This window comes from Microcaecilia unicolor, chromosome 8, assembly GCF_901765095.1.
Source record: "Microcaecilia unicolor chromosome 8, aMicUni1.1, whole genome shotgun sequence".
Classification (NCBI taxonomy): domain Eukaryota; kingdom Metazoa; phylum Chordata; class Amphibia; order Gymnophiona; family Siphonopidae; genus Microcaecilia; species Microcaecilia unicolor.
Window position 1 is genome coordinate 90,922,880 of NC_044038.1, and position 19,480 is coordinate 90,942,359.

The 19,480-nt window shown below is 49.7% G+C and overlaps 1 protein-coding gene across 3 annotated transcripts in view; it reads left to right on the top strand.

Moving 5' to 3' along the window:
* The window catches only part of LOC115476473 (CD276 antigen-like), a 174,961-nt gene that overhangs the window by 117,153 nt on the left and 38,328 nt on the right, over positions 1-19,480 (top strand). For 2 of the 3 annotated variants that reach the window (XM_030212868.1, XM_030212869.1), the window contains exon 5: positions 16,539-16,764. The gene's annotated coding sequence lies outside the window, so the exon portion shown is untranslated. Of the gene's footprint in view, positions 1-16,538; positions 16,765-19,480 lie in introns of those variants that run through there. The other variant, XM_030212867.1, reaches the window with a different exon arrangement.

A 19,480-nucleotide genomic window follows, 5' to 3' on the forward strand; every position in this document is an offset into this window, starting at 1 on the left:
CTAGACTTGTTATTCCTTATCACATCATGTTGATTACTTGACAGTACTATTTTACTATCTTCTGTACAGCAGCTCTGTACAGGTTTCCAGGCTAGCGGGAAGCCCACAATAAAAGAAGACTGGATCTGGGATTGTTAAGTGGCTCACAGGCTCAGTGCTGACTGCCATTACTGTGCACTGGTCCTCATGGTAATCCAGAGGGAGGTAGATCAGATCCGGGTTGCCAAGAGACACACACAGCCGGGCCCGGGGCAGGACCGCCTCCCCCCTCACCTGGTCTGCCACGCCCCCCACTCAGGCCACCCACACACACATTCGGGCCGCCGCCCCTACCCATCCCCTTATCTTCCTGTGTCTGACCCGAGGAGGTTTGATGGTATGAGTGCTCCTCCATTTGTCTGTCGTCTCCTGCTCCTGTGTGCCAGGACCCAGATGACTGCATTAATACAATCATCCAGGTCCCGGCACACAGGAGCAGGAGAGAGACAGACCCGGAAGCAGGCAGGCAGGTAGAAGCTTGCCCCCCTCCACACCCCCTTGGAGGCCTGACCCGAGAAATTTTGCCCCCCCCCCCCCCCCCCCCCCCCTTGGAGTCCCTGAATCAGATTTTGTGTTCCCATTTGAAGTCATGACCCACAATTTGTCAACCCCTACTACTACTTATCATTTCTATAGTGCTACTAGATGTACGCAGCACTGTACAATGGACATGAAGAGACAGTCCCTGTGCGACAGAGCTTACAATCTAATTAGAACAGACAAATAAGGACATCTCACTAGTTCAGGTGTGGTTAATTTTGCTTAAAGTAAAAGTACAGTAACTCAAACAGCCATGCAGTAGGAGTTTTAAAATTAGTATGTCCCTATCTTAAAATGATTGCAACTGAGGAATCCAGTCAGGAGGTCACCTGGAGAGAAGGGAGGAACTTAATCTAAGTGTTCTGGAGAAGAGCATGGGCATAGCCAGACATGCTATTTTAAGTGGGCCTGAGCACAAGTTGGGTGGGCACACAATTTTTCCCATATCCCCCAAATTAATAAATACCTGAGCTAACAGGGGATCCCCAAGTCCCCCCAGCTGAAGAGAGTCTCTTCCCAGCGCTGCAACAATCCTGTACTTTGGAGCCCATGGCCAGACACCTCCCATACTATTCTTATGTGCTACTGCCACCACCACACTGTCTCCCCCCCCCCCCCCCCCCCCCCCCCCCCCCCCGTGAACAAAAATTGAGCGTGCATAGAAATGGGAGGCAGCACAGTGGCGCCGCAGTGAGTAGTATGGGAGTGTTCCAGCTGCAGGATGCAGAGTACAGAATTGCTCCAGCTGCTGGAAGAGGCCCTCTTCAGCTGGCAGGTCACTAAGCAGGAAAAAAAGAAGTTGGTGGAATATGAGGAGAGTATATTTCCAGTATCTACTGGACACACTCTCATGCAAAAAAAAAAAAATAGTTACTTAATACTGTGAGCTTCTTGGAAAAGAGCTGTGCCACAGATTCATGAGATGAATTTGAGTCAGCCAGATGCACTTTTCCCTGCCTTTATTTTAGGAATAGGAAGTTTCTCATCTGTCAAAGGCTGGGACCACATACAGTTTATAAACTTGATATACTGCTTTCCCACTATATAAAAAACATCATAACAGATAAAAAAAAAAGAACTCCATTAAAAATAGTAAAGCACAATCACTCAAGACATCCAACCATCCCATACAACCAATCGCACAATAATAAAATAATTACAGAACTCATCTTAGCTCATTAATGTTCCAATCAGGCTACAGCATACAGATGCTAGGAAACTGCAAGTGGAAACCAGCAGGGGAAAAAAATAAATCCAAATGAAAATATAGCATTTCATTGCTTGTACTTTGCTATTGATCATGTACTTGGCTTCCTGTTCAGACTGATATGCAAAGCAGCTGAAATGGAAAAAAACAGTCTGAAATTTCTACTAAAATGTCACAAGCACATGCATGTGTTCTGAGTTACTATTGTAACTCCCTTGTTTTATGCACACCTAGGTACATGCCTAGTGTAAGTCGGGGATGATGGGGAAAAGGACACACAAGTTATTTCTTTGCTCGGGACCAGGGTTGGGCCCAGGTATAATCTGGCAGGTTGATTACATTCACAACACCAGACATTATGTGATTAACTTAGTCTACACCCTTTGTAAAATTAAGACAAAACAAACTACTTTAACTCCAGTTGATTAAGCAAAAGAATAACAAACTTCCTTATACAGATGGCCAGCACATTTACATAATTTCTCCTTCTCTCCAGCACATCAATAATTTAGAGATAATACTTATAGCTCCAGTCAGCCAGCCTTTGACGGTATGATTTGTAAATTTTAACAACCACTCCTTTCTGCATACTGCACCTGGGCTGTTCCCAAAACAGATAACAAAGTCTCATTATTAGTATCATAAGTACATAAGTATTACCACACTGGGACAGACTGAAAGTCCATCAAGCCCAGCATCCAGTTTCCAACAGTGGCCAAACCAGGTCACAGATACCTGGCAAGATCCCGAAAAAGTTCAATACATTTTGTGCTGCTTATCTCAGAAATAGCAGTGGATTTTCCCCAAGTCAATTTTTTTTTGTTACATTTGTACCCCGTGCTTTCCCACTCATGGCAGGCTCAATGCGGCTTACATGGGGCAATGGAGGGTTAAGTGACTTGCCCAGAGTCACAAGGAGCTGCCTGTGCCTGAAATGGAAATCGAACTCAGTTCCCAGGACCAAAGTCCACCACCCTAACCACTAGGCCACTCCTCCATTTAATAATGATCTATGGACTTTTCCTTTAGAAAGCCATCCAGACCTTTTTTAAACCCCGCTAAGTTAACTGCCTTTACCACATTCTCTGGCAACAAATTCCAGAGTTTAATTACATCTCATCTGCCCGCAACCTCGGAGTCATCTTCGACTCCTCCCTCTCCTTCTCTGCGCATATCCAGAAGATAACCAAGACCTGTCTCTTCTTTCTCTTTAACATCAGCAAAATTCGCCCTTTCCTCTCTGAGCACACCACCCGAACTCTCGTCCACTCTCTCATTACCTCTCGCCTTGACTACTGCAACCTACTCCTCATTGGCCTCCCACTTAACCATCTATCCCCCTTTCAATCTGTGCAGAACTCTGCTGCACGTCTTATATTCCGCCTGGACCGATATGCTCATATCACCCCTCTCCTCAAGTCTCTTCACTGGCTTCCAATCAGGTACCGCATGCAGTTCAAGCTTCTCCTTCTAACCTACAAATGCACTCAGTCCACAGCCCCTCATTACCTCTCTACCCTCATCTCCCCTTACGTTCCCACCCAAAACCTCCGCTCACAGGACAAATCCCTTCTCTCAGTACCCTTCTCCACCACTGCCAACTCCAGGCTCCGCCCTTTCTGCCTCGCCTCACCCTATGCTTGGAATAAACTTCCTGAGCCCATTCGTCAAGTCCCCTCCCTGCCCATCTTCAAATCTTTGCTCAAAGCCCACCTCTTCAATGTCGCCTTCGGCACCTAACCTTTATGCCTCTATTCAGGACATCTAGACTGCCCCAATTTGACTGCCCTATTTGACTGACTGTACACTTGTCCTTTAGTTTGTAAGCTCCTTGAGCAAGGACTGTCCTTCTCTGTTAAACTGTACAGTGCTGCGGAACCCTAGTAGCGCTTTAGAAATGTTAAGTAGTAGTAGTATGGTTGAAACAGGCTCGGAAATCAGGAGACGAAAGGCAAATTGGTTCCAAAGCAATGCAGCTTTTATTGCTAGCAATGAACAGCACTGAGTTCTCTCTCAGGATACTGTGTGTCAGAAATCATCTGACACCTACATTTATACTTCCCTGCTGGGCCTGCGCATTAGGCCCCTTATACATCACAGTTGACATGCTCAGTAAACATTTGTAGTTCTGACAGTACACATTTGTAGTTCACAGTACATACACACGTCATAATACTGAAATGATACTGGCTAGGGAAACGAAACTTAGCATCCTGCTCTACACACACACATAATACAATGCTCCTTTCTGGCTGAGGAGATAAGGTTCGCTAGGCTCAGAGATGCAGGGAAGGGGGGTTGGCAACACCTTCCAAGGCCATCTAGTCATGTGGCATCTGCATGCAGGCTGGTTTCTGTGTACAAGCTTTACCGACTACTGTTACAAGCTGTTTATCTAATGCCCCTGCATCCTGTGTCACACAGATAAGCATCAAAGCAGCAGGAGCTGACAAGTTGTGGTTAAGGCACAGTGCAAGAGAACTTAAATGTCCAATACATTCAAGTATGGAGTATGCCATAAAAAGGCAGAGGTAGTATGCACAAGGGAAAAGTCCATCAGTAGTATGCACAGAGCTTGAGGTTGTCTTGTTGGTCTAGTAGTATCCAGTGTTCAGTGTTCCACTCCTACAATTCCCCCCTTTTGATACTTGAACATCCATTCTGGTGGAGAGTATCATCTCCATTAGCCCTGGAAAGGAGAGAGAGACAAGAAACAGTTAGAAGGGAGAGGCAATAAGAGAGCCCTAGGCCCTTGCGCAGCCGCTGGTTACTTCGCCGGGGTTGAGACGGAGGGTCCCTAGTGGAGTCCCCCCCCTTTGTAGCCGGACTTGTGCTGTCACAAAGGCGTCGGCCCATTGATTGCCTCGGGAGAACAGAGTTCTGCTTCATCCACATCGGATTGCGGTATGGGGGAATACATCTGGAGGGCCATAAGTTGGGCGGCTGCCCGGCGGTCGGCGATGCTTTCCATGGTGGAGCGGAGACACCTGAAGACAAGGGGGAAAGACAAGGGTATTAGTAAGCAGGACAACAAGAACAGGCCACCCATGACAAGTATACTCTTGAGACTCCCAGAGGTCGGTAGCTAGCAGCGGTTAAAGAGGATGTCCAATCCCAGGCGCTGTTCCAGGTTTGGACAGGGACGTGAGCCAACTTTACCATCCGGTCAGTGATCTCCCTGATGACGTGACTCTGGTTATCAATCTGCAGGCAGCAGTTGCTGAGATTAAATTTGCCGCACACCCCGCCCTCCTGGGCTAAGAGGTAGTCAAGAGCCAGGCGGTTCTGGTATACAGCGGTAATCAATTTGGTGTTTTGTCGCGCCAGGACATTAAGTGCAAGGGCCGAGTCGTTAGTGAGTATTTCGAGCACTGCCTGCAGACGGATAATGCGATTCAGCATATAGATAGGGGTACGGTACCCATACGTGCCATCTTCAGCCCACGTGGCCGGCCCATATTAATGAATGATACGTTCTGGTGGCCACTCGTTGTCCTTCCAGTCTCCTATCTGGACCTTGGGCTTGCTGTCTCGAGGGGACCGTTTACGCCTGCCTATGTTTCCAGGCCCCTGTTCCATATAGAGAGGTATACCTAACGTCTCGCCTACGCGCAGGGGCAGGAGAAAGAAACTAGGTCGGACGGTGCCCAAGAGACAGGTGCCGTACCAGCGGGCTGGGAGCTGCTCATAGGCCCTGCGACCACAAATGTAGTAGTAGCCCTCCGGGGCTATCCATTTAAGGGAGGCGTTGCCCCCGTATGTCCAGGTTGTATTCAGTGTGGGTTCGGTCCAAATGGGCACCGGGGCGGGCAGGTTGTCCGTTTGCCACCAAGTGGTTCGGCTTCCATTAAACTGGAGGACCCCCGTGCAAGCGTAATCTCCCACTGGGACGGAATAGCGCTTCGAGGGAGCCCGGCTAGCGTAGAGGGTACCTATGATGTTGGTCCTCAGAGCCCATTCATAAGGCCTCGGACGCCGGGGAAAGGTAATGTTGGTAGCGTTGAGGGCGTCCCACATGTGCTGGTGAATCTCCTTCGCCTCCCAGGGCCATTGCTCACCCATATCGGTGCCTCCGCAGACGAAACAATTGGCAATTCCTAGGGAGAGGGCAATGTTTTCGGCCAGGTTGAGGAACATGTTCCGAGCTTCGGGAGAAATGGGGAACTTAGTCGCTGCCTCCTCAGCGCGAGCAATTTCGTCGAATACATCCTGGTACCCGACAACCGTGGTCTGATAGTGTGTGGGTGCCTTCTCCTCAAGGCTCTGGCTGATGGTGATGAAGGTTATAGGGTCCGTGCCGGCCCCGTCGATGCCAAAACCCCAAGTTTGTCTCCAGGGGGTCCCAGGTCCCCTTAGCGGCCATTCAAGGAGCACGGTGTTGTCAGAGCCCCTGTGAATTTCACCTAGACCGGGACATCCGGGGTATCCGCCTCCTGTGTAGGCACACACTCGTTCCCATCCCGAGGTCCGGGTGTCTGCTGCACAAGGTAGCCAAGACCAAGGGGATCCATATCTTCCGTCCAAGGTAAGGGGGCAAACATATTTGTGATCATTCGCGTAGGCCTTGCGCCAAGCTAGACTTCCGCACTTGTGGGACCAGGGGTGTCTGTCTATAGCAACACAAACGTCAAAGGTAAGGGTAGCCACAGTTTGAGTACCACCTGCAATAATGCGGGTGGAATTTACGTAATACAGGACGCCATCTCCCTGGACTCCCATAGATCCGACATACTGAGGGAGCCCCACACTGAGGGTGACATTGTAGTATCTTGGCTTGACTGGGCTGTGGCAGATAGTGAGGTTGCTCTGGAGGCACCTGTGAAACTGTTGGAGTCCAGTCGGGGTCGTAATGGCACAAACCGGAAGGGACCGGCAATCGCCTTCCGGAGGCTGTGATTGATGAATGAGGGTGGTGACCAGGTGATATCCCCCCTCTATGCGGTGACGTACTGAGCGCAAGCACTGGCTCAGGGTGGTGTGATGGCTCGGGACTGAGCAAAGGAGGAGGAGGAGTAGGTTCAGCATCATATGTACGGTGGGAGGTATCCGAGCCTTTGCAGCAAGAAGATAATGAGGCTCAGGATGAAGGCTGCAATAAACACAGAGCCAAAGACGCAGTGGGTCCAAAAGCTGAGCTCCTGTTGCTGGGCAGGCATGGACCCGGTTCACTTCCTCGTCAGGGTCAGTCGTAGTGGAGCGTCAGGATGTTGACGGGCAGTCCAAACTTTAGGTGTGCCGCCGGTAGGCGCAGCGGGTTTCAGCCTGGTCCAATGTATCCACACGGGACTTCCTGCAATTTTAACAGCGGTTGGGGTAGTTAGGAGAACAAGGGAGGGCCCTTTCCACTTGGGCTTTAGACAGTCAGATTCATCCCACTCCTTTACCCAGACTTCATCCCCCACCCTAAACTGGTGTGTAGGACTAGTAAGGACTAGGGGACCTACACTCTCAGTGTACTGTTGGATGTCCTGCACTACCTCGCGTAGGGCCTTCATCTGTTTTACTAAGGAGCTCTCGCCCTGTATCTGCAAGGAGTCGGGAAAGGAGGGTAGTGATGGTGGCCTGGCGTACATCATCTCGTAAGGAGTAAGGCCTGTAGCCTTGGGGGTGCACCTAAGATGCAGCAAGGCCAGTGGGAGCAGGTCGGGCCATTTGGCTTTGGCTTCTTGGCATAGCTTGGCTAGCTGGTTCTTCAGGGATCGGTTAGCTCTCTCCACTATTCCACTGCTCTGGGGTCTCCAAGCACAATGCAACTTCCAATCGAGGCCCAGTCTTGTACTGAGCTGTTGTGTAACTTCGCTGGCAAATGCAGGGCCGTTGTCGGAGTTTATCTGCTTGGGGAGGCCGTATCTCGGCAGGATGTGATGGATCAATAAGGAGGTGACTTCTTTAGCCATTTCCGTTCTGGTGGGCTGGGCTTCAATCCATCCAGTGTAGGTACACACGGCGACAAGGATGGCTTTGTAGCCCCGGGCTGGGGGCATATGTGTGAAGTCAATCTGGCAGACGTGAAAGGGGCTGGTGCCCCGGAGGACATGTCCTGGCATAGGACCGGGTCCCGTCCTTGGGTTGTTACGAGCACAAGTCGCGCATTGGCTGGAAGCGTTTTTGGTCCACAGGGACAGCTTGTTGATGTAGTAGGTCTTCTCGAGCAGGCGCCCCAGGGCGTCCCTGCCCAGGTGGGTGCGGTTGTGGGCCTCTTTGGCCACCGTCCAGGCCAAGGCTTCGGGTATCCATATCCGACCATCCTGTAGTACCCACCAGCCATTTCGCAACTCCAGGCCCTCTTGCCGGGCCCACTCAATTTCTTGTGGGGCATAGATGGGGGTCTCTGTGGGGAGGTGAAGGACGAGTACGGGGTCAGAGGAATGACAGAGGTAAGGGAGTTGACTTGCCCTTTTTGCGGCATCATCCGCCCGTTGGTTTCCCCGGGCGATAGGGTCCGTCCGGCCGGTGTGGGCCCTGCAATGCATCACAGCTACTTTCTTTGGCTTCCACACTGACTCGAGTAGTTGACAGATCTCAGTGGCGTTTGCGAGTCCCTTCCCTTCAGCGGTTAGATATCCTCTCTCTTTGTACAAGGCCCCGTGCACCTGGAGGGTGAGGAAGGCGTATTTGGAATCTGTGTAGATGTTAACAACCTTTCCTTCAGCCCACAGGAGGGCTCTGGTGAGGGCGATCAGTTCCGCCTTCTGGGCTGACGTTCCGGGCGGCAGAGCCATAGCCTCGATCACATGGTCCTCAGACACAACAGCATAGCCAGCTCTTCGAATTCCCTCTATTACTTGGCTGCTTCCATCGGTGAACAGGGTGATGCCCCCTTGCCAGGGTTGGTCCTTGAGGTCATGTCTGCTAGAATGCACAGTGGCCATTACCTCTTCACAGTCGTGGAGTGGTGGTTCAGGGGCCGGAAGGAGAGTAGCGGGATTAAGGTTAGTTGTGTCCAGGATCCGTACCTCCGGATTTTCGCACAGGAGGGCCTGGTATTTGACCAATCGGGAGTTGGTCATCCATCTGGGTCCGTGGCTCTCGAGTAGGCCGCGGATGGTGTGGGGTGTAGTCACAAAGAGGGTTTGGCCAAACGTGAGTTTATTGGCCTCGTGTATCAGCAGACAAGCCGCCGCAATGCTTCGGAGACACCCCGGCCATCCTCGTGCCACGTTGTCCATGCCCTTGGAGAGATATGCTACAGGGCGTTGCCAGGTGCCGACCAGTTGGGTAAGGACTCCAAGTGCCAGTCCCTTCTTTTCGTCGATGAACAAGTGGAACGGCTTGGTCACATCTGGCAGTCCGAGCGCTGGTGGGGCCACGAGGGCCTCCTTGAGGTCCTGAAGGGCTTTCAGTTCGTGTTTCTCCCACTGGAGGTTTTGGCCCTCGAGTTCAGGTCCTTTCAGTTTGGCGTACAAGTCTTGGGTCAGAACAGCGAAGTTAATGATCCAGATCCGGCAGTACCCAGCTGCTCCTAGTAATGCCCGCAATTCCTTCTTATTTGCAGGAGTGGGTTGGTTGCGGATGGCTTGGGTTCGGGGGGTACCGAGCCTTCGGGTTCCTTCTCGGAGGCGAAAACCCAGGTACTCGACTTCGATCTCACATATATGGGCCTTCTTCCGGCTGGCTCGGTACCCCTGGGCTTCCAGGGTTTTCAAGAGGTAAAGGGTGGCTTCTGCACAGTCCTTGTACGTTTCACGGGCCACGAACAGGTCGTCCACGTATTGAACGAACGGCCCGTACTCGTCCTTATACGTTTTCAGGTCCTGGGCAAGTTGGTCACCAAAGAGGGTAGGCGAGTTCTTGAATCCCTGGGGAAGCCGGGTCCATGTAAATTGCTGCTTATTCCCAGTCTGTAAGTCTTCCCACGTGAAGGCAAACAACTTCTGGCTGCCGGCAGCAAGCGGGATGGAGAAGAAGGCGTCCTTCAGATCAATGACACTATACCACTTGGTCTGGGCTGGCACTTGGGCTAGGATTGAGTAGGGGTTTGGTACGAGGGCGACTATGTCGGCTACCTGGTTGTTGACTTTCCTCAGGTCCTGGACGGGTCTGTACTCTGATGTTCCTGGCTTCTTAACGGGCAGCAGTGGGGTGTTCCACGCGGATCTGATCGGTTTAAGGACCCCTTGTTGAAGGAGTTTCTGTAGATGAGTTTGCATACTATGCCGGGCTGCATAAGGGATGTGGTATTGTCCTTGGTTGACGACTTGAGCATTTGGTTTAAGTTCAATCCAGATGGGGATGGCGTTAACGGCCAGTCCACCGGGGTTCACTTCTGCCCATACGTCGGACACCCCAGCCATTAGGGCCTTCCTCTGCCGTGCGAAAGGGGTGTCCTGGTAGTAACGGCAGTCGTCAGGGCCTGCAATTAGGGGGGCGTGTAGTCTCCATTCTTCCCACACAGGGCAGATAAGCGTCACCGGTCGGTCTTCAAAGTGAGCTTCTACTTCACCCGTAGTCTTGAACTTCAAGGTGGCTTGGAGCTTGCACAGTAGGTCTCGGCCAATCAGGGGGACTGGACAGTTGGGGATATGTATGAACTGGTGAGACACCATCGTCCCTCCGATCTGGACTTGGCGTTCCTTGAGGAGGGGAGCAGTGAGTGACTTCCCAGAGGCACCCACAATCGGTATGGTTTCTTTCGTGGCCGGGGCTATGGCAGTGGTGATAACAGATCGTTGGGCCCCAGTGTCTAGTAGGGCCTTCATCAACTGTGTCCCCACCCGGATCTCCACCAGAGGGTCAGTGGGGACTCTGCCCTCCCGGTCCCTTCATGCAGTATGGTCCCGGGTGGCTTCAAGGGCCATCTGCCATTCCTGTTGTTCGACTCGGTCGCGGCCCCGTCCTCGTTGTCCTTGTCTGGGGCCTCTTGGCCGGTCGTCGTCCTCCTCCTCTCTCTTCTGGTCTCGTGGCTTCTCTGGGCAGTCCGCCCACCAGTGCCCTTCTTCCCGGCAATTAGCGCACTGGTTGCGTCCTATGGGGGACCGTGTTCCTCTCCCCCTTCGGCCCCTGCCTCTGCCACGCGGTCTGGACCCCAGGCGTTCTTCCAGCACCGTGGCCAGCACATCCGCATTCTCGCGCATCCATCTGGTCGACTCCTTCCGGGCTTCGGTCTTTTCTTCTTGGTCGCGGTATCCGAATACGCGATCAGCTATGGCTTTCAGTTGGCTGATACTCATCCCTTCAAATCCTTCAGTTCTCTGGAGTTTTCTTCTTATGTCCGGTGCTGACTGACTAACAAAACTCATGACCACTGTAGGGACGTTTTTGGGGTCTTCGGGATTTATCGGGCTATGTCTCCTAAATGCGTCCATAAGGCGTTCAAGGAAATCCCCTGGGCTTTCGTTCTTCTGCTGGACTACATTGTGGATTTTACCCATATTGGTAATCTTTTGTTTCCCCTTTCTTAGGGCCGCCAGGTATGCCTGCTGATACCGGCGGATGACGGTTTGGCCCTCATCGGTTCGGTAGTCCCACGCAGGGACCGCGGTGGGCACTTCCGCGTCTAGGAGGTTCTGCAAGTTGGCATGGCCCGGGTTGGCGTCCCGAACGGCTTGTTCCATATTCTGTTGTAGGAGACGGCGTTCTTCAGTGGTCAGAATGTGGGCGCTCAATTGCCTGAGGTCACCCCTGTGGGATTATAACTGTATATGATGCCTTCCACCAGCTCTATCAGCTGTTCGGGTTTCTGGTCATACGAAGGCCCATGCAGTTTCCAGTTATACAGGTCGGCACTGGAGAAGGGAACGTGGCTGTAGACGGTCGACTGGATGGGCTGGGCTCCTGCCGTCGGGTTAGGGATATAGGTCGTAGATTGCCGGACCGGGTATAAGTCGGTCACTTCCGCTCTCCGGTTGGAAGGGAGGGTGCTTACCGGACTCGATTGGGGGAATCGAGTAATTTTCTTTACTACCCTTTGGCTCTTCCTGGAGGTTGCAGGACCTGCACCTGTTGTCTCGGGTGTGTTTGGCCGGGAAGTGTCTTCAGCGTCCGACTCGGAGGCCTCGGCGTTATCCTGGCCCTCTGCCAAGTCCGCGAGGTCGGGATATATGGGGGCGTAGGGAGGGGGCGCAGCATCATCTTCGTAGGCCTCCGCCGTAGCAAGTATTGGGGCCCTCGGAGGTATCTTTTCGGGCGAGCCCTGAACTTTCCCTCGGGTTCCCTTCAGGGGGTTTCGTTCTGGGAAGTGTACTTGTGGTACGGGGCGTGGCCTTGGTCTTAGTGATGGTAGTGCGGGGCGTGGTCTCTGGGGCTTCAATGCTGGGGGCGGTCGGCCTTATGGGGGCGGTCCCCGCGGCCTTCGGGACGGCAACGGTTGCTGGGGTTTGGAGAGCGAAGGCAGGGGTCTGCAGGGCCTTAAGTTTAGTTTTGCGCCCCTTTCTTTGGTTTACCACCATGAGGGCGGCCTTTTCTACCTTGCGTTGGGCCCAACCCGGCGGATCCCGGACTACATCCAACCACGCTTCTATATATGGAATGTCCTCGGGACAGCCTGGGTTCCCCTCAACTATAACAATATTCATGACCGCCGCCACCTTTTCATACTCAAATGACCCTTCCGGGGGCCATTCAGCAATCCCTAGCCCGGGCCACATAAATTGACATCGCTGTATCATCCCGGCCCTACTGCATTTATCTTGGTCGAACACTTCGCTAAAGTGTTCCGTCATTAAGTCTAAAGGTGTGGATCCACCCCCGCCCATCCTAACCTGAGTGCCAAAGGATAGGAGACAGACAAAGGGGGAAAAGGATGGTGGAGAGTAAGGGGTCTCGTTCCACCGGACACAAAAGGGTCAACACTCGGCCTGACCGGAACGCGGTCTCCCGGCCCGGAAATGCAAGCCCACTCACACAACTTTCATACGCCACAAGAAACCCTCCCGTTCGGTTCCTTCGCCAAAAGCCTAGTGAGGTTTCGGGACCTAGTCCATATTAGTCACTGGCTAAGAGGGTGATCAAGCCTCTTCTTCGGTCCTTTACTGGGCCGGTCACTACGTTGAGTATACTTGCCTGTCCGTCGTCGTTGCAGGCCGCGCCGTCGGTGCGCTTCTCTCCGGAGTCGGAAAAGGTGCCTTGCCGGAACCACACAGCCCCACTTTCAGTCGGCCGGAATCGATCGGCCCTCCGCCGGGAGATGGACGCTGAAATCAGCGGTGGCCACTCACCACCTTCTCGGGAGGGGGGTCGGGGACCCAATCCGGCTGCAGTGGGGAGGGGAAAGAATATAATCCGATTTCCCTTTTGTACTCCTGGCTGGCTCGCCACTGAAACAGGCTCGGAAATCAGGAGACGAAAGGCAAATTGGTTCCAAAGCAATGCAGCTTTTATTGCTAGCAATGAACAGCACTGAGTTCTCTCTCAGGATACTGTGTGTCAGAAATCATCTGACACCTACATTTATACTTCCCTGCTGGGCCTGAGCATTAGGCCCCTTATACATCACAGTTGACATGCTCAGTAAATATTTGTAGTTCTGACAGTACACATTTGTAGTTCACAGTACATACACACGTCATAATACTGAAATGATACTGGCTAGGGAAACGAAACTTAGCATCCTGCTCTACACACACACATAATACAATGCTCCTTTCTGGCTGAGGAGATAAGGTTCGCTAGGCTCAGAGATGCAGGGAAGGGGGGTTGGCAACACCCTCCAAGGCCATCTAGTCATGTGGCATCTGCATGCAGGCTGGTTTCTGTGTACAAGCTTTACCGACTACTGTTACAAGCTGTTTATCTAATGCCCCTGCATCCTGTGTCACACAGATAAGCATCAAAGCAGCAGGAGCTGACAAGTTGTGGTTAAGGCACAGTGCAAGAGAACTTAAATGTCCAATACATTCAAGTATGGAGTATGCCATAAAAAGGCAGAAGCAGAGGTAGTATGCACAAGGGAAAAGTCCATCAGTAGTATGCACAGAGCTTGAGGTTGTCTTGTTGGTCTAGTAGTATCCAGTGTTCAGTGTTCCACTCCTACATGGTGAGTGAAGAAAACTTTTCTCCGATATGTATTAAATTTACTACTTTGTAGCTTGTAGCTTCATCGCATTCCCCCTAGTCCTAGTATTTTTGGAAAGAGTAAACAAACGATTCGCGTCTACCTGCTCCACTCCACTCATTATTTTATAGACCTCTATCATATCTCCTCTCAGCTGTCTTTTCTCCAAGCTGAAGAGCCCTAGACGCTTCAGCCTTTCCTCATAGGGAAGTCGTCTTATCCCCTTTATCATTTTCATTGCCCTTCTCGGTACCATTTCTAATTCCACTACATCTTTTTTGAGATGCAACAACCAGAATTAATGGAATAGATACCACAGGCTTGTGGAAATCTTCCTGCAATCAGATTTTAAGGCTCTGCAGCCTGCACATAATCAGATTTTAGAGTGCTTAATTATAACCCCCTCTGTCTGAGGTGTACTCAGTCCCCATGGTATAGGGCACCTGGATGGCATAGCAAGTTTTCTGAAATATCTCCCTCTTCATCATCCAGATTTGTATGCTGGAATGTAGTGGTTCCCCATACCACCACACAATGCCAAGTAGCAACTTTGTCAGTTCTGATTCTGGTCCCAGTAATCCATGAATCCTTGTCTGAAACAAGTGAAACAGTGGATGGATGAGAATGGCTTAGTTTTAAATATCACAAAAAACAGAGGTAATGATTATGGGAAGGAAGTATTGAAAGAGTGGCCTGAGAATGTTTGTCTGGGAGACATGAGTGTTTCACTTAAGAAAGAGATGAAACTGTTGGGGGTGATGTTGGATCATAAGCTTACAATGAAATCCCAGGTTGCTAATGTTGTTCAGACAGCCTTCAGACAATTACATATGATTTTTAGATTAAAATCTATGCTTACTTTGTATGATTACCATTGTGTGATTCAAAGCATGATTTTGATGTGACTAGACTACTGCAACGCTTGTACATTGGTATGGCTGCTTCAGGAGTTAAGGCTTTGCAGATAGTCTAGAATGCTGCTGTGAGAACAATTGTGGGTTCATGTAGGTTTTCACATGTGACACCTGCTCTTAAGCAACTGCACTGGCTTCCAGTGATGCAAAAGATTCAATTTAAAATGCTGACAATTGTTCATCAGGCGCTGTTTGCTTCTGCTCCATTTTACCTGAAGCAAGAACTGCAGATGTTCCATCCTAGACATATGGTAAGATAAGAATCTACCATGCATATTTCTGTTGATGCAATAATGCAATTGCGCTATGCTGATACAAGACATTCGGCTTTTGTGTCAGCTGGAATCTCCTTGTGGAATGAACTATCTGGCCAGCTTCGTCGATCCTCTGACCTTAAGCAGTTCAAAAGACGTTTGAAAACAAAACTGTTTGTTTCTACATTTGGATTATATATGTTGTATGCTGAGTAATGTCTTTGTATTGTGGTTGATTATGAATGTTTTTATGGAAACCACCTAATTATAGGTGGTATATAAGTGTTTTAAATAAATAAATATCCTGTGATGTTTTCCCATGGGTGGCTGGTTCTCCTTTTAGTTCATGGAATTGCTACAGACATGGCAGGAAAATTCAAGGGACTCTCCCTCATGAGATGTATGGTCAAAGGCAGGAGATGACCCAAGACAATTTTTGATGGCAATCAAGAAGTTTAAATTACTTTGGGGGGAGTTCACTTCTGCTACCAGTGACCACCCCTTTAGAAATTCAAGTCTTCCTGAGACTTCTTCATATTTCTAGAAAGTTCTGGTTCCAGAAGTTCTTAGTTCCTGAGCAGGTGCAGGAAATAAGAGTTCAGCAAAAGGGCAGTCTAAGATTTCTAGGGCTGCAAATACTCAAATTAAATGCAGCAGAAATTTGCAGGCAGTCTGCTCTCATTGGCTAGAACACACAAACAGAAAAAGCTGCCAGCCAGAAAAAAGAAAAAAAAAACATAGGCACACGGGCACAAAACTAATATGGGAACAGCAAGGATAAATTCATACAGCTAATTTGTTGAATTTCTCCCAGTGTTAACACTGTTTTTTCTGTGATTTAAGAGGGATGGGTAGAAGGTGACTGAAACCGAATCTGCGGCTGAAATTTGTCACTCTGTTTTTACTGAAACCAAAACTGGCAGCTAGAGGCCAGCCCAGTTCACTCCTTCCATCGAACAAGCTGCTACTCCCTCCCCCTTCCTTGCGCATAGAATGAGCCCCACCACCACCACCAGTCTTTCATCATCCCCTGGTGGTTAGTGGGTAGTTGGGGGAGACACTCCTGCCCTTGTCCTCTCCACCACCAAAATAGCTGCCACAATCTCTAGCAGCCTTTGGAAGTCACTGTAGCCATTTTGAGATTGTAGCTGCCTGGCTCCAGTCTCAAAGTGGCTGCTGTGATCTCCAGCGACAGTCTTGCAGCAGACATTTTGGCGACGGAGAGGATATGGGCAGAAACAAATGGGCATTGTTTTTGCCTTGGTTAGCCACTACACCACTGAGCATGGATGGTAGGCTGGGGAACCTATAGGGGGGTCTGGGAAGAGGGCTCGCTCTGGTCTGTGCATGGGGGGAGGGGGGATGGAGAGCAAAGGGAGCCAGCATAAAGTTTCAGTTTCAGCTGAAGATGCACCAGCATTGGCCAGAACTGAAACAAGGCCAAACACAAATTTCTGGCCAGTTTTGGTGCCAACTGCCGAAGCCAAAACCGTAATTCAGTCAGGTTCTAGGGATGGGTGGGACATTACTTGAGAAATGTAGAGAATGGAATGACTAAGAATATTCTGCTGTCTTCTGTTCTGCTGTTACAGAGCTACCACACGTGGATGAACCCTCCAGGAGCCACATTTGGGCTTTTGTTTCCATGGTTGCTGTTCTTATGCTTGCTGTGACGGTTATGGCAGTCTACACAATTTTCTCATGCCAGGACTTTGAACATAACAGCGTCGGAACCCAGACGGAAGATACAGCTGTATAGTGGGGAGTGCTCTCCAGACAGTAAAATTGTGCACAGTAGCACAATCTCATACTAGTGTAAATGAGAAAAAAATAAAATAATAAATAAAAATTACCTTTTTTTCCCGAGGGTTGGGGGTTTATGTAAATGGGGTGGTCCCAGTGGTCTTTTGGGCCATCCTGGGCTGCTTCGGGGTCTGGTTGGCCAGAGAGTGTCAATGAGTTGCATGTGCAGAGCCAAAGCTCAGTAACAGGGGAAAAGTTGTTTGACATAGTCAGGCTCAGGGGCAGTTAGGAGCATTGTCTGAGATACTGCTAGGCAGAGTGACTGATGTGGTTTTGAGAAAGGACTAGGAAACTATGTCTTTAAGGGGAGATAGAGTTTATTTGTGCAGTGTTTGAAGTTGTGGCATGTGCAGGGTTTAGAACTTTCACGTGCATGAGCCTGGTAGAATGAGTGATGACACCAGGAAAGTTCAGTTGTATGAGTCAGTTAAAAAAAAATCTGGACAGAAAGAGGCAAGTGTGGCTGTAGTCTTGGTTTTAGGATAAATTAAGAGGAACAGGGATTATAAATTTCCAGTTTTAAAAATGTAGTAGTCTGGGAGAATAAGGGTACTGTTTCGGGGGGGGGGGGGGGTGCATTAAAGTCGTTGTTAGATCCGTTCTGTACCAAATTCCATAGCGAATCAGTAGGGAACGGCTATGCATCAAGGAAAGGGAATGCAAATGAGCTATTCGTTGTAGCTCACTTGCATTCTCTATTCATCGTAAAACTGTCGGCCAATCTGCCGATCAAGCATGCGCAGAGCAGCAAAGCATTATGCTGGCTGCTCTGCGCATGCCAAAAAAATCCAAGTGCTCGTCTTTTTTTTTTTTTTTTTTTACAAAACTAATAGTGGGATTTGAACCCGCCGCGTCCGCAGCTCTAACCACTTGGCCACAACTGTACTTATTTGGATATCCCTCCCTTACTTCCAGGTCTCTGAGCTGAGTGAAGCACGGCCAAAAAGGATGTTTTCATTATTGCGGGGGGGGGGGGGGCACACAAAATGGACGTTGTTTTTTTTTAAGCGCTTTATTTAAAAAAAATCAAACAGGCTCCGATGCTGCAGGCTCTTTTTTGGACATTCAACCCTGCAATAATAAAAACGTCCTTTTTGGCCGTGCTTCATTCAGCTGAGAGACCTAGAAGTCAATGAGCCAATCACAGCGTGTTTAGCTTCCAGGTCTCTGAGCTGAGTGAAGCATGGCCAAAAAGGATGTTTTAATTATTGCGGGTTTGAATGTCCAAAAAAGAGCCTGCACCATCGGAGCCTGTTTGATTTTTTTTAATAAAACTTCGCTTCAAAAAAAAAAAACGTACATTTTGTGCCCCCCCCCCCCCCCCCCCACGCAATAATAAAACGTCCTTTTTGGCCCTGCTTCACTCAGCTCAGAGACCTGGAAGTAAGGGAGGGACATCCAAATGAGTACAGTTGTGGCTGAGTGGTTAGAGCAGTGGTCCTGTAATCCAGAGGTGGTGGGTTCAAATCCTAATAGTTTTGTAAAAAAAAAAAAAAAAAGGATGAGCACTTGGATTTTTTTCCACTTTTTTAAGTTGTATGAAGTCTTTATTGAACATTTATCAATAAAGTGACGAGCACTTGGGCGGTTTTTCAGGTGTAGAACGGCCATAATGGCCGTCCATGATGAGCACTTGGCTGTTTTAGCCCCCCCCCCCCCCCCCCCCCCCGAATTTTATTTTACATTTTAATCATTTTTCCAATCCCGCTCAGCCCCAACGAGAGGTACAGACCTCTCGTTAGATTTTCCACTGTTTTCCAGCGTTAAGGCAATCGGAAAAGGTTAGTGCATCTCATTACAAGAGGGGTTCTACACGATTTGCTCATCTGCATTCCGTTTTCGTTAGCTGCTACCGTCGTCGGAAAAAAGTGTTTAGTGCATGCCAGGGTTTACTACTTGCTCGTTAATGGCTTGTTAAGGGCTCATTAAGGGCTCACTAAGTTTAGTGCATCTGGCCCTCAGTGAGAAAGGGGAAAAGAATTTCGGGGGGGGGGGGGGTTTCAGGGGATAAAAAAAAATCGTTGGAAACTAGAATTTGACTTAGTTGATGTCAGAGCTCTGGAAAGAGTTTGAAGAGTTGGGGATTTTTAATAAGGACATTTACTAATTTAATGATTTCAGGTTTAAGAGAAGCTGCAGTGATTAAAGCTTCAGGCAGCTTTAGAATGTTGGGGCATAGAGAGCAGTGCTAGAAGCAACATAGAGGGTTCAGTGCTGCATTGGAATTAAAGAGGCAGCTTGTGGGGAATGCTGGAAACAGCACCTGATAAAATCTGGGACCTGACAAGTAGTGGAATTTATGGATTCTTTTTTTTTTCCCACTTACCCATTATTTCTACTACTACAAAACTCAGTATATCAAAATAGTCCCATAAACAGTGTCCAATTCCCAACTAAAACGTGCATCCCTAACATACAACATCCCCTTCCCCATCCCTCTCACCAACTCCAGCTCAACTAAAGAACATCCCCTAAATCTTCAGGGCCTTCTCTCTCCCCTCCCCCAACCCATCCCCCTCCTACAATACACCACTAAACTAGATACTTCCCAGTCGCTGTTGTAATCGAGCCCATCCACCCTTATGTTGCAATGCCCCTTCCTTACGATAAACCGTTAATCTCTCCATTTGTATTAAGTGCCCCAATTTACATTTCCAGTCACTCAAAGTCGGGGGGGGGGGGGGGGGGTCTGCCCTCTTCCAATACTGTGCTATGAGACACTAGGTGGCTG